This window comes from Lithobates pipiens, unplaced genomic scaffold (assembly GCF_037356315.1).
Source record: "Lithobates pipiens isolate NorthernLeopardFrog02 unplaced genomic scaffold, aLitPip1_a1.2 Scaffold_16, whole genome shotgun sequence".
NCBI classification, from domain to species: Eukaryota; Metazoa; Chordata; class Amphibia; order Anura; family Ranidae; genus Lithobates; species Lithobates pipiens.
The window spans coordinates 160,852,273-160,864,529 of NW_027507748.1; the positions used below are offsets into that span (position 1 = coordinate 160,852,273).

At 40.7% G+C, this 12,257-nt stretch overlaps 1 protein-coding gene and 1 long non-coding RNA gene across 2 annotated transcripts in view; one reads left to right on the top strand and one right to left on the bottom strand.

Annotated features, from left to right (window-relative positions):
• The window catches only part of LOC143982203 (uncharacterized), a 144,162-nt gene extending 138,063 nt beyond the window's left edge, over positions 1-6,099 (top strand). Inside the window, exon 3 of the long non-coding RNA XR_013274416.1 lies at positions 5,835-6,099. This is a non-coding gene — a long non-coding RNA (uncharacterized LOC143982203). The remainder of the gene's footprint in view (positions 1-5,834) is intronic.
• The window catches only part of SMS (spermine synthase), a 294,657-nt gene that overhangs the window by 44,959 nt on the left and 237,441 nt on the right, over positions 1-12,257 (bottom strand). The window lies entirely within an intron of this gene.

Below are 12,257 nucleotides of genomic sequence, written 5' to 3' on the forward strand. Positions count from 1 at the left end.
TACCTCTGTTCAGTTGGTTTTGCACAGAGCAGCCCAGATCCTCCTCTTCTTGGGTCCCTCTTTGCTGCTCCCAGACTCTCCCTATCGAGTGCCCCCTCAGCCAGAAGCTTTCTTTGGGGGCACCCGAGCTGAGTCAGAGCTTTGTGTATGCATTCAGATACGGATCTCCAACCTGGCCCCGCCCCCTTTCTCACCTGATTGGCTGACTGACTTTGACAGCCACGGGAGTCAATGGTGCCGCTGCTGTGTCTCAGCTAAATCAGGAAGAGTGTCCCGGACAGCCCAAGGGACTCGTGGACATCTCTGGAGAGGGTATGGGCTCAGTTAATTAATTAGGGGGTGCTGGGGAGAATGCTAAACACAGAAGGTTTTTCTTCTTAATGCATAGAATGCATTAAGATGAAAAAACTTTCTGCCTTACAACTCCTTTAAGATTGCCTAGCTATAGACCAACCAACCATAACACCACGACCACCCACCATAACCCATCAAAGTATGCACTTCACTAGACCTCTGAAAGTATGCTGTGGTATCTGGCACCAAGCCATCAGTAGCAGATCCCCTTTTTTATAAAAAAATTCCAGACTTGTTTATCCAGCCATCCCACAGATGCTCGAGTGGACTGAGATCTGAAGACTTTGGAGGCCAAGCCAACACCTCAAACCCATTGTTGTGTTCCTCAAACCATTCTTGAATTCATCAGACCAGGCAACCTTCTTCCATTGTTCTGTGGTCCATTTCGGACGCTCACATGCACACTGTAGGGGCTTTTGGCTGTGGACACCAGTCAGCATGGATGTCCTGACCGGTCTGCAGTTACGCAGCCCCATATGCAACATACTGCAATGTGCTTTGTGCTTCAATAGCTTTCTATTGGAACCAGCAGTACTTCTTCTATTGGATTGGACTACACAGGCCAACATTCGATCCCCACCTGCATTAATGAGCCCTGGCTGCCCATGACCCTGTACCTGGTTTATCAGTTTTCTTTCCTTGGGCCAATTTTGGTGTGTCCTGACCACTGCACATCAGAAACATCCCAAAAAAAACAAAGTTTTTTTTTTCCCCATTTATAGTTTTTTTATTTCAATCTCTAGCAAAGCACATGGTACAGTCAACAGATGGTAGTCTCCATACAATACGGAATATATAATAGGCATATATCACAGTATAATAAGACCAAAGAAGGTCAGGTCCACATCACAAAAACAGAGATGTAACGTCAGTCTCGAAAAGATACTGCCACAGTCCATTGCAAAGCTACATAATAATAGAGGCCCCATGAAGTTGCATTTCTTTACCTGCACACTAAGTTTGTGGCCTGGGGAACTAGTGCTGAAGCCAAGAGAGCACCATTTTCAAAAATAAGGGATAAGAGAAAAGCCTTTGAAGATGCTTTGACCCAGTCCATCTATTCTAGCATTACAATTTGGCCCTTGTCAAAGTCGCTTAAATCCTTACACTTGCCTATTTTTTTCTGCTTTCAACATCCGTTTCAGGGACAACGTGTTGACATTTTGCCTAATATATCCCACCTTCTTTTAGATGCCACTGTAAATGAGATGGTCAATGTTATTTATTTTACCTTTCAGTGGTCATAATGTTATGGGGGATCGGTGTATATTTCCTTCGCTATATTCCCATGACTGAAAGGAACAGATTACAACGTTGTCATATGCCATAAAATCTACTATATATTGCTCAATGAGAAAACTGCTCCAGCAGAGCTTTCCTGAAAGCCACAAAATACAAATACCACAAACTTGGCATGTTTTCAGCTGCCAGTAATGTGTCCCATTTCAACAGCATTTTATTTCTGGACAGCTTGTTTGTGTTGCACAGCTCAATATAGCCCCAGTGTTAAATGCTGAGAGATGATGGTAGCTTCCGTTTAGCAAATTTGCCAAAAAGCATTTTCTGTAGGTTTCTACTTCTCCCGGATGAGGCACAAATGTTTGTCCAGGTATTTTCTATAAAAAGCTACGGAAATGAAGCATATGTTTTTCTAAAACACAGAAACTCAGCATTATTTATATATGCTGTCATTGATTGTTTACTCTGAAGCTACTTTAGGGATAAGTAAAATCATTCAGTAAACTGCTAATATTATTCAAGAAAGTTTGTCTCTATGCTTGAAGTTCATGTACAGCTATAATATATATTTTCTTTTAGCTTTGGATAGTGTAGGAGAAAATTACAACCCCCGTCATGTTTTGTATTGCTGTGTGAATGTGGAGAACTGGTGACCATTCTCACCGAGACAGAGAATGATGGGAAATACAAACTTTTAAGCCAGGTTCACACCTATTCACGTCCACTTAAGCCCATTTTATAATGCCCATTGTAGTGTATCAATAATAAATTTTTATAACCGTGCAATGTGTTTTTGGTTTAGTCAGTAAGGATTGATTTCCTGCAGTGACATTGTTGTGGACTTTGAAATTATATGCTTTCAGGGGATGGAATGCACAAAAATGCATTAAAATGCACTATACACGTTTTCTTGAAAACAACGTAGAAATGAAATATGTCATTTTTATGGATTTTGTGCTTTTTCTGGCCCATTGACGTCTAAGTAGTGCACAAAATGCATAAAAAGGACATATTTTATGCCTACGAGTGCACTGGAATGTAGCTCACAGATGTGAAGGGGCACGTTGGATTTGATGCAATTTATTACTGTACATATGCATTTCTGAAAAACATGAACCAAGGCCTTATTCCGCGTACACACGATCGGAATTTAGGTCGGAAAAAACGCTGATGGGTTTCCCGACAGAATTCTGACTGGATTTCGCTCAAGCTGTCTTGCATACACACGGCCACACCAAATTCCGACTGTCATGAACATGGTGACGTACAACACGTACGACGGGACTAGAAAAAGGAAGTTCAATACCCAGTAGCCAATAGCTTCCATCTCGTAGTTGAATCTGAGCATGCATGAGTTTTTGCGTGTCGGAATTGCATACACACAATCGGAAAGTTTTTCCGTCTGAAAAATTGAGAACATGCTCTCAAATTTTTGCTGGCGGGAATTCCGCCAGCTAAATTCCGATGAAGCATACACACGGTTGCATTTTGGCTGAAATTACGATCAAGTGTATGTGGCATTACAGTTGTCACCAGAACAGGAGGCAAGGGGAAATTGGCCAATAAGGAACATCTGTTCATATGGCAACTACAAGTGGGATTCCCCTTTTATTGTAGAAATGTCTTCACTTCCTGTTGCATCTCCAGGACAGGAAGTGTTGGAGAAATTTTCTGACTATCTAGAAAAAAAGTTTTTAGAAGACTTCTGTGCAGGGCTGCAGCCTTTTGCCAGCAGTTTTATGCTCTTTTGCCAACTTGCAGTCTTGCAGGCAAATGTTATTCCCACTACATTTTGTATTCCATTTGTATTACACTTAAAACGTCTATTTTTTAAAATTCTTTTTTTTGTTTACCAGTATTACAGTTGTGCACATCTATATTATACTGCACCAATTATATTTAGTATGCAATATAGTACAGGAAAAAGATAAATAATGAATTATAGTACAGTTATAGTCGTAAACCTTTTTAGGATAAACTTTTATGTGTACATGGTTTGAGTTTTGATTTGGTTCAGTCTAACTTTTTTTCCAGCAAGGGTCAGGGGATATTTTCTAATTTGCTTTTCTGAGAAATTAAGAGATGCCAGGCGCCAACCCTTTTCTATAATTACTTGATATAGCCATCTTATCTATTTATAATACGATCTAACAGCTGGTTATGGTGAGGTATTGGTCTCAGGTTCCTGTGTTAAGCAATGCAAGATAGGAAAATGAACATCACTTCTGATTGGTCCTTGGCCTTAAAGTTTTACTAACCCCAGGACCCTGCAGTCACTATATCTGGTCTCCCACACAGGGCCGGTACTAAGAGTGGGTAGGAGGGGCAGCTGCCCTGGGTGGAGTGATTTACTGTGGGAAGAGGGTGCAGTTTGCTGGGTACAACCCTGCCTGCATAGAATATGCTGCTGAACACAGGCAGAGAGTTGCTTTGTCCTTGCACGTAGGCTACATCATAGCACTACACCCACCCCACCTGCCTGCACAGTGCACTGTACTATTTTCTGAGCGACAAGAGGGTAGATCAGTCGGGCACATCAAGTTAGGAAGGCATCAGATGTCCATGCTTTCTTGATTGACTTTTCTGCTCCTCTCCTTGCCTGGACAGCGCGTTCTCTCTTCCCTCCTCCAGTCATCTCTATCTCTCCTGCCTTATCTCTCACACTGTCTCAATGTCAGAGGAACATCACCACCTCCGCCCCCTCCCCAGCCTCCTGTTCTCATCTCTCCCTGCTCCGGACATCTCAGCCTATTCCTCCTCTGTAAAGTGACCCCCCTCCTGTGACCTTTTCCTTGGACACCCCCCCTCCTCTGTCTCTGAGCTAACAGGTAACATTTTCAGGCTTCATATCTCTGTTCATTGCTGTGGAGACAACTGTTCTGTCCCATTCTATTTTTAGTACATGCACATCCACAAGGGGTGCAAACAATGGGGGAGATTTACTAAAATTGATAGCTGCACAATCTGGCGCAGATTTGCTTAGAAACCAATCAGTTTCCAGGTTTTATTGTTGAAGCTTAATTGAACAAGCTGACCTTAGAAGCTGATTCTGAGAATCTACCATGCACAGCTGCACCAGATTCTGAGTGCACCAGTTTTAGTAAACATCCCCAATGTGTCTCCCATGCAGGGCTGTGGTTTATCAGCACAGGGGTACATAGGTGTTGTGCGTATTCCCATGCCAGCACCCCATTTGTTTCTACTGGGACATGAGGCTGCCTGGGCACAGCCACTGTATCCTAATATGACATACAGGTGCGGGTCCCAATAGAAGTGAATGGGACGCCTACACAGGGATTTACACAATACCTGTACATCCCTGTCCTGATAAAAGAGAGCCCTGCACAGAACACACGTCTGCACAACATGTGAATATGCCCTTAAGAACTCATCTACATGGATGATTGGTGGGCTCCCCAGGCCTAAGAAAACAAGGATTTTACACAGGAACTAATGAAAATGGCCATAGATGGATGGATCTGCTCAATTTTTTTGATCGGACATGGATCTATTTGTACAATATCTTTTGGATCTACCACCAACTATGTAGTACAAAGGCCTGCCTGATTGGATACTACTTAATTTGTTTACATTTGTCCATATATTACAAAGTTTTGGTAAATCTAACAGAGGTTGTGCAGAGATTGTAGAATCAGATTATATTGTGTATGCTCACCTACTGCATAGAGTTCTTGTGCATGAGTACTAACAATGACAAATGTTTTTCCTGTTATCTGTATATATCTTTAACACCCTGACACATTGTCTAAAGCCGGGTACACACTGAGGTTGCACCAATACCCGTTTTGTACTGGCAACTACGAGCACCGATACTTGTGCTCAAGTACTCGCTGATACCAGTTACTGAAACCTTTGTGATGAGATTTGAGCTCATATAAAATGAATGGACTCTTGTGGAATTCGGTGCGATTCCTGTTCAAATCACATGTGGTGTCCAGCACCGCTCCTATATGAACCCAGGCTGAAGTCACTATGCCTAAGTTCACAGAGGAACTGTGTGGGAAACCACATGTGATTCGGACAGGAATCGCATCATATTGCATGCAATTCTTTACAGTGCGATTTGAGCCCATTCATTTTGTAAGAGCTCAAATCACAATGCAAAATATTGGTTTTAGGTATCAGAGCATTTGCTTGAGTACAAGCACTGCAAATGCTTAGTGTATCAGCACTGATATCGGTATTGGTGCAACCCTAGTACATGCTATTTTTTTTCCCAGCAGGCTGAACAGATCCCTGCACCAACTTAAACAAGGTGGATGGAGGAATCCCAGCTCTGTGCTATTGAACTCTGACAGCAGGACTCCTCCACTGTCAAAATACAGTCAGAATACAATGATCAGCGCTGCAGCCTGCGGATCGAAGGAGGTTTTCAAGCAGAACCAAGATCAGCTTCAGCTAGTTCTAGAGCGCCATATACATTCTTCAAAAATCACACTCATTATTGGCTGCGAACAAAGCTGTCATTAAAGCAATCTAATTGGCTGTGTTCTTTGTGATCATTGTAATGACCAATCACACATGTTTATAGTAATACTGATGCTTTACTGCATATACAGACTGATGTTATTGTTGTGGTTTTAGTAACACTTTAAGAAAGCTGCCATGAGTTTAAAAGCCGACTCTTAGGACTGGTTTACACTACAATACACGTCAACACACAGCACATACTATGCATATGCTGGAGTGCGTTGTGTGAACTTTTAGCACTTTTTTTGTTTTTCTTTTATTTCCAAGTTAAATCAATGTGCTGTAATAAACGCATGCGTGATTTTATAGAAATGTACACCAATGCAATAGATTAGCGTGAACAAGAAAGCTCTATACAAATCAAGGTTTCTTGCTTTGTCGTTGCACTGCTAAAATGTTAGGTTTAGTTCAACTTTAATTGTGGCATATTCCTAGAGCGTTAATATTTGCATTTTTTTTCCAGCTGTAACTAGATTTATTCATCTATAACATACTACTGGCAGTTATTTACACAGTAAACTAAATGTACATAAACTGTTAAAACTAGTAAAATGAAAAATAGACAAAAGAGATCTTAAACATATTAATGAAAGGCATGTTACCGGTAATAAATGGCTGGATCATGTCTGCATTGTTTATGCTTGGACTTGCAAACGGAAATATTAATATAATCTTCAAATATTCAGTAAGTGTAAATGTTTATCTGCTAGACTATATAAATATTTCACAGATAAAGCCCCATTCATTTTGAAACAGATGGAATGTGGATGCACAAATACATTCAAAGCAAACCGAAAAATTAATAAGAAATAGTAATCAAAAAGATTCCGTTATCTCAAATTTGAGCAAGATGGAGTATAAAGAAAAAAAAAAAATGGTTGTTAAATGATAAGTTCACCTTTGGGAATGTGTTACATGTTCCACCTGTGTTTAGGGTGGAACATGTTCCCAATGCTGCAGCTGCTGCCTGAATCTCCTCTCTGTGACAGAAGTTCCCCGTATTAGCTGTACATTTTTTAAATCAGCGTGGCCATGCGTCATGGTAGCTCACTGAGTTTTCCTGTCAGTGTATCTGCTCGCCCGTACGGGAAGTACAGGGTACACAGATACAATGACAAATCTGCAGTAGACCTGCTGATGCCATGATCTGCCACATTTCTTTGGTAAAAAAAATAAAAAATAAAAAAATAACCCACATTAGTGTATATTATTTAGTCTGTGTGATTTATAGCATCTACAAACTATTGTATGCCATTTTAAAACTGATCAGTCCTGATGTACTGACTGCCGATCTAATTTCTTGAGGCCCTAAAATGCCGGAACAATAAATACCCCCCTAATGACCCCTTTTTGGAAGGTAGACAGTCCAAGGTATTTGGTATTTAGGTATAAGAGGCATTTGTTTTGTTTTTTTTGCAAAAGTTGTCATTTGTTATTTTAAGTTATTTTTCACACACACACACACACTTATAGTTACACCCCAAAACACATTCTTCTACGTCTCCCGAGTATGGGGATAGCCCTGTGAGACTTTTTTATAGCCCAGATGCATAGAAGGGCCCAAGATCCAAGGAGCACCTTTGGGCTTTCTAGGAGCATTAATTACACATCTAATTTCCTGACTACCCATCGCATTTTTGGAGGCCCTGGAGCAGCAGGACAGAGAAACACCCAGAAAATCACCCCATTTTGGAAAGCAAACACCCCAATGTATTTTCTGAAAAACATAATGAGAACTTTGAACATGTAATTTTTTGCCACAACTTTTTGGGAAATGCAAGAAAGAAAATTATTTTCTTTAAGCAAAGCTGTCAGATAAGAAGACATTTCTAACACACATCACAGGCATACTTATTACAGAATTACACCTAAACACACATTCAGCTACTCCTCCCGAGTATGGCAATACCACATGCAAAATACTTTTTCACAGTCTAGCCACATAGAGGGGCCCAAAATGTAATTTCTTGACTACCCATCACATTTTTGGAGGCCCTGGAGCACCAGGACAGTGGAAACTCTCCATGGTATTTGGCACTGTGAGTGAAGACTTCATTTTTTTGACAGAAGTCTTTCAAAAATTCAGAAAGAATGAAAACTATGTTTTGTATTTTAACACAAAATTGTCAATTTAATAAGATATTTCTCACACTCAGCAAGGGCATACTTCTAATTTTACCCAAAAACACATTCTACTAGTCCACCTAGAGTATGGTGATAGCACGTGTGAGACTTTTTCCAGTGTTTGGACTGCTCATGTACCAGGCATTCCATTTTGTGAAATCAATTGTGTGAAAACCAATGTACTCTGGAATATAGCTTAATATCAATCCCAGTTCCTATAAGCCAAATAAGCCTAGCCTACCGGTATGTGGCTGCCTCCAGGAAAGCCATGTCCACTGGCCAGGAAGTACAGGAGGTTGAAGAAAGAAAGAACAAAAGAGATCTTATAGTTTCAGGTGTGCAATCATCCTCAGGGGATAGCTGGGACTGGTGTCTTGCAGGAACACATCCAGCAGGATGTGCAGATGGGTTCATTTTGGTGCAGGCAGACACCTGGTTAGCAAACAGGCAAGGGGTTGGTACAGGCAGCAGGCAGAAATGTGGTTAACAGGCCAGGGTTAGTAGAGGCAGAGGCAACACTGCTCTGGTGTGGCGGTGATCAGGAACACTGTTGCTTTTTGCACTGGTCTGGTGACAGTGGGACTTGTGTAGCAGTGATCAGTAACACTGTTGCTGGCTAACACAGGTCTGGTGACACTGTGGCTGGTGTGGCAACAATCAGAGACACTGTTGCTTACACTAGTGTGGTAACGATTAGGGACAATATGGCTGGTGTGGCAGTGATTAGGGACACCAACTGGTGTGGTGGTGATCAGGGACAATGGCTGGCAGCACACAGTGATATCAGAATATCAGAGCAGCCAACAATTGTACATGATTACCACCACAACAGTATGACGTAACCATAGTGACTCTGCACTTGTTCTAGTGACATTGGGTAAACAGAAAAATAAAAATTCTATATAGTTTTAAACATACTTTCACCACAGTAGTGCAGAGTCACCACAGTGACACCATACTGCTTTGGGGGGTGTTTAGGATTTTTTGCTCATTACAGTGATGATCACTATGCAATCTTCACATAAATCACCATACCAGTACGCCAGTACTTTGATGCTAAATACCTTTGTTATGGCAGCAGCTAGCCACCATAACCCCCGTATTTTCAGGAACAGAGTGTTTTTCTCTTTAAGATAAAAGTGGTCTCTGTGGCAGCACGCTCTAGTAGTCTCCGCCGCTTACCAGAGCCGTTGGTAGTGTGAAGTCAATTGCGTCCGCTCCTCTCGCTGCCTGGATGCCGAGTGAGGGAAAGATGGCCCTGCATTTTATTTTAAATATGATATCAGGGGTCTTTTTGACCCCAGATCTCATATATAAATGGTCCTGTCATGCTTTTTTCTATTAAAAGGGATGTTTACATTCCTTGTAATAGGAATAAAAATGACTTTTTTTTTTTAAAGGACAGTGTAAAAATAAAAAGGTAAAATAAACAAGAATTATGATGTTGTTTTTTTTAAATGCCCCGTCCTGCCAAGCTCGCGCACAGAAGCAAACACATATGCAAGTCACGCCCGCATATGAAAGCGGTGTTCAAACCACACATGTGAGGTATCGCCACGATCGTTAGAGAGAGAGCATTTATTCTAGCACTAGACCTCCTCTAACTCAGAACTGGTAACCTGTAGACATTTTTAAACGTTGCCAATGGATATTTTTAAGTTTGTCGACATTCCACGAGCGGGCGCAATTTTGAAGTGTGACATGTTGTGTATCAATTTACTCGGTGTAACATTATCTTTCACAATATACAAAATGGGCTAACTTTACTGTTGTCTCATTTTTTTTAATTTAAAAAAGTGTATTTTTTCTGAAATAATCGAGCTTGTAAGACCACTGCACAAATACAGTGTGACAAAGTATTGCAATGGCCGCCATTTTACACTCTAGGGTGTCTGGAAAAAAAATATATAAAGTTTGGGGGCTACAAGTAGTTTTCTAGCAAAAAAAATAAATAATGTTTTAACTTTTAAACAACAAATCTCAAAACGAGGCTAGGGGCTGAAGTGGTTAAAGTGGAAAAATGTAGTCCTGACGAGTCATTTCAAGCTGGCCACTTCTGCAGATAGTATTACTGTATGTAAAACAGTAAAAATAAGTGCCTATCATATTTAAAATCCAATAATGCACTCGCCCTGCTCTGCACATGCTCAGTTGCTTTTTATTCTCGACAAATTAGAGGCACTATAGGCTGATCAGCTGACAGCTTTACTGTTCCTGAAGGGGAAAGACAGTAACAGGATAGACACAGCAGGAGAGATGACAGAACAAACTCTGCTGCCCTTGTTGGTCAGATCTGTGATCCTCAGCACTGTACATGGCCACATTTTGATCAATGTATGGGAAGGCTGGTTGTACAAAACTCAATCTACTGATTTAGTTCTGTACAACTAGCCTGTCAGTTTTTTCTCAAATGATCAGTGCCGCTGGCTATAGCCAGCAAAACACTGATTAGTGTGTTTGGATGGTGGGGAATTTATAATTTATAATTTAATATTTCATGCGAATAATAAAAAAAAATAGAATACCTGAAAGTCTTTATTATTCACATGAAATAAGTTTAAGAAATAATGTATTACAATATGCTTCCATGTTACAATGTTTGGGGTGCATACTAGACTTTGAGACAGACTTTGGCAGTGTGTGGGTAACATAATAATCTGCTATTGGACCTGCTGTTCAAGCTTAGCAGTAAATCACCACTAGTTTTACACTCGTCACTGGCTGGCAAAGGGTAAATATTAACAAATTGTCATACTTAAATGACCAGTAAGAAATTTTACTACGGAGTATAAAATAAAATATAAGGCAAACCACTATTTAACCCCTTTAAGATTACGATTTTCCTCCTCTATACTCTTATGCAAGATGGATGCATCCTTTGCAACATAACTGAAAGAGTATAGAGATACACAGCGAGTTCCTGTCGTCCACATAAAAGTACAGGCAGAGATACTGCGTGCCTGCTGAGTACAAAGCTTGTTTCCTGAAATGAGATAAAAGCAGGCTTGTCCTCTCTCCTGATTTGAAAGTATAAAATCCCCAAATCAGCTGATGTGAATAAATGCATCAATTATATTTGCCTGTGTTCTTCCACATAGTGAGATTTTCAGCTAAAGTTGGGGCTGTCATACAGTGTACTATAATCCCAGACACTTGCAACAGGAAATAAGAGATTTGTTGCCATAAAAATGACAGCCATACATTTCTCAAAGGCTAGTTAAAATGGAAATGCAGCAATGTTCTATCTACCTAAGAGAAACATGAAGGCAGCTACAGCTGACTGATCATTCTGCAAATGCCGGTTATTGTGTGCTGACTGTCTTGCTTCAATCATTTGAGTCACTAACCTAGAATAAGGCCTCATTCACACAGGACATTTCGCAAACTTTCCTAGAAGCCTTTCCTCCTGGCAGCAGCGTTTTGGCAGAAAAAAAGCCAGACGCTTGTGCCTAAAACTTTTAGGCATATTTACAGGCATCAGGAGCTTGGGAGTTAATTCATTTCACTGGCCAGAAGATTTTATTCTGACCAATGAAATGAACTGATACTCAAGTGCCAAACGCACCTAGCTTTTAGCAGCGCTAAGTGTATTTTCTGCCAAAACTCTGGAGGCATTAGCAGGGGTTTTTTTTCCCCTGCCTCAAAGTTTTTACCGCTAAAAATGCTGCTAAAAGCCTATGTGTGCATAGACTCATAGGCTAAAATGCAGGGAGTTTAGACGCAGGGAGAAAAAAAAAAAGACACCCCTAGAAGCAGCTGCAAACACATCCAGTGTGCATGAGGCTTAATAACAAAGTCTTCTGGTTTTACTTATGTCCTGATATACAGTTGTGCTCATGAGTTTACATACCCTGGCAGAATTTATGGATTTCTTGGCCATTTTTCAGAGAATATGAATGATAACACAAAAACATCTTGGTTAGTGTTTGGCTGGAGCCATTTATTCACCTGTTGAAACCAAACCACGGTAAGGTAGACTAAAATTTCAGCCACAACTGCCAGGAAAATTGTTTGGGATGCAAAGAAAAATCCACAAATAATGTCAGGTG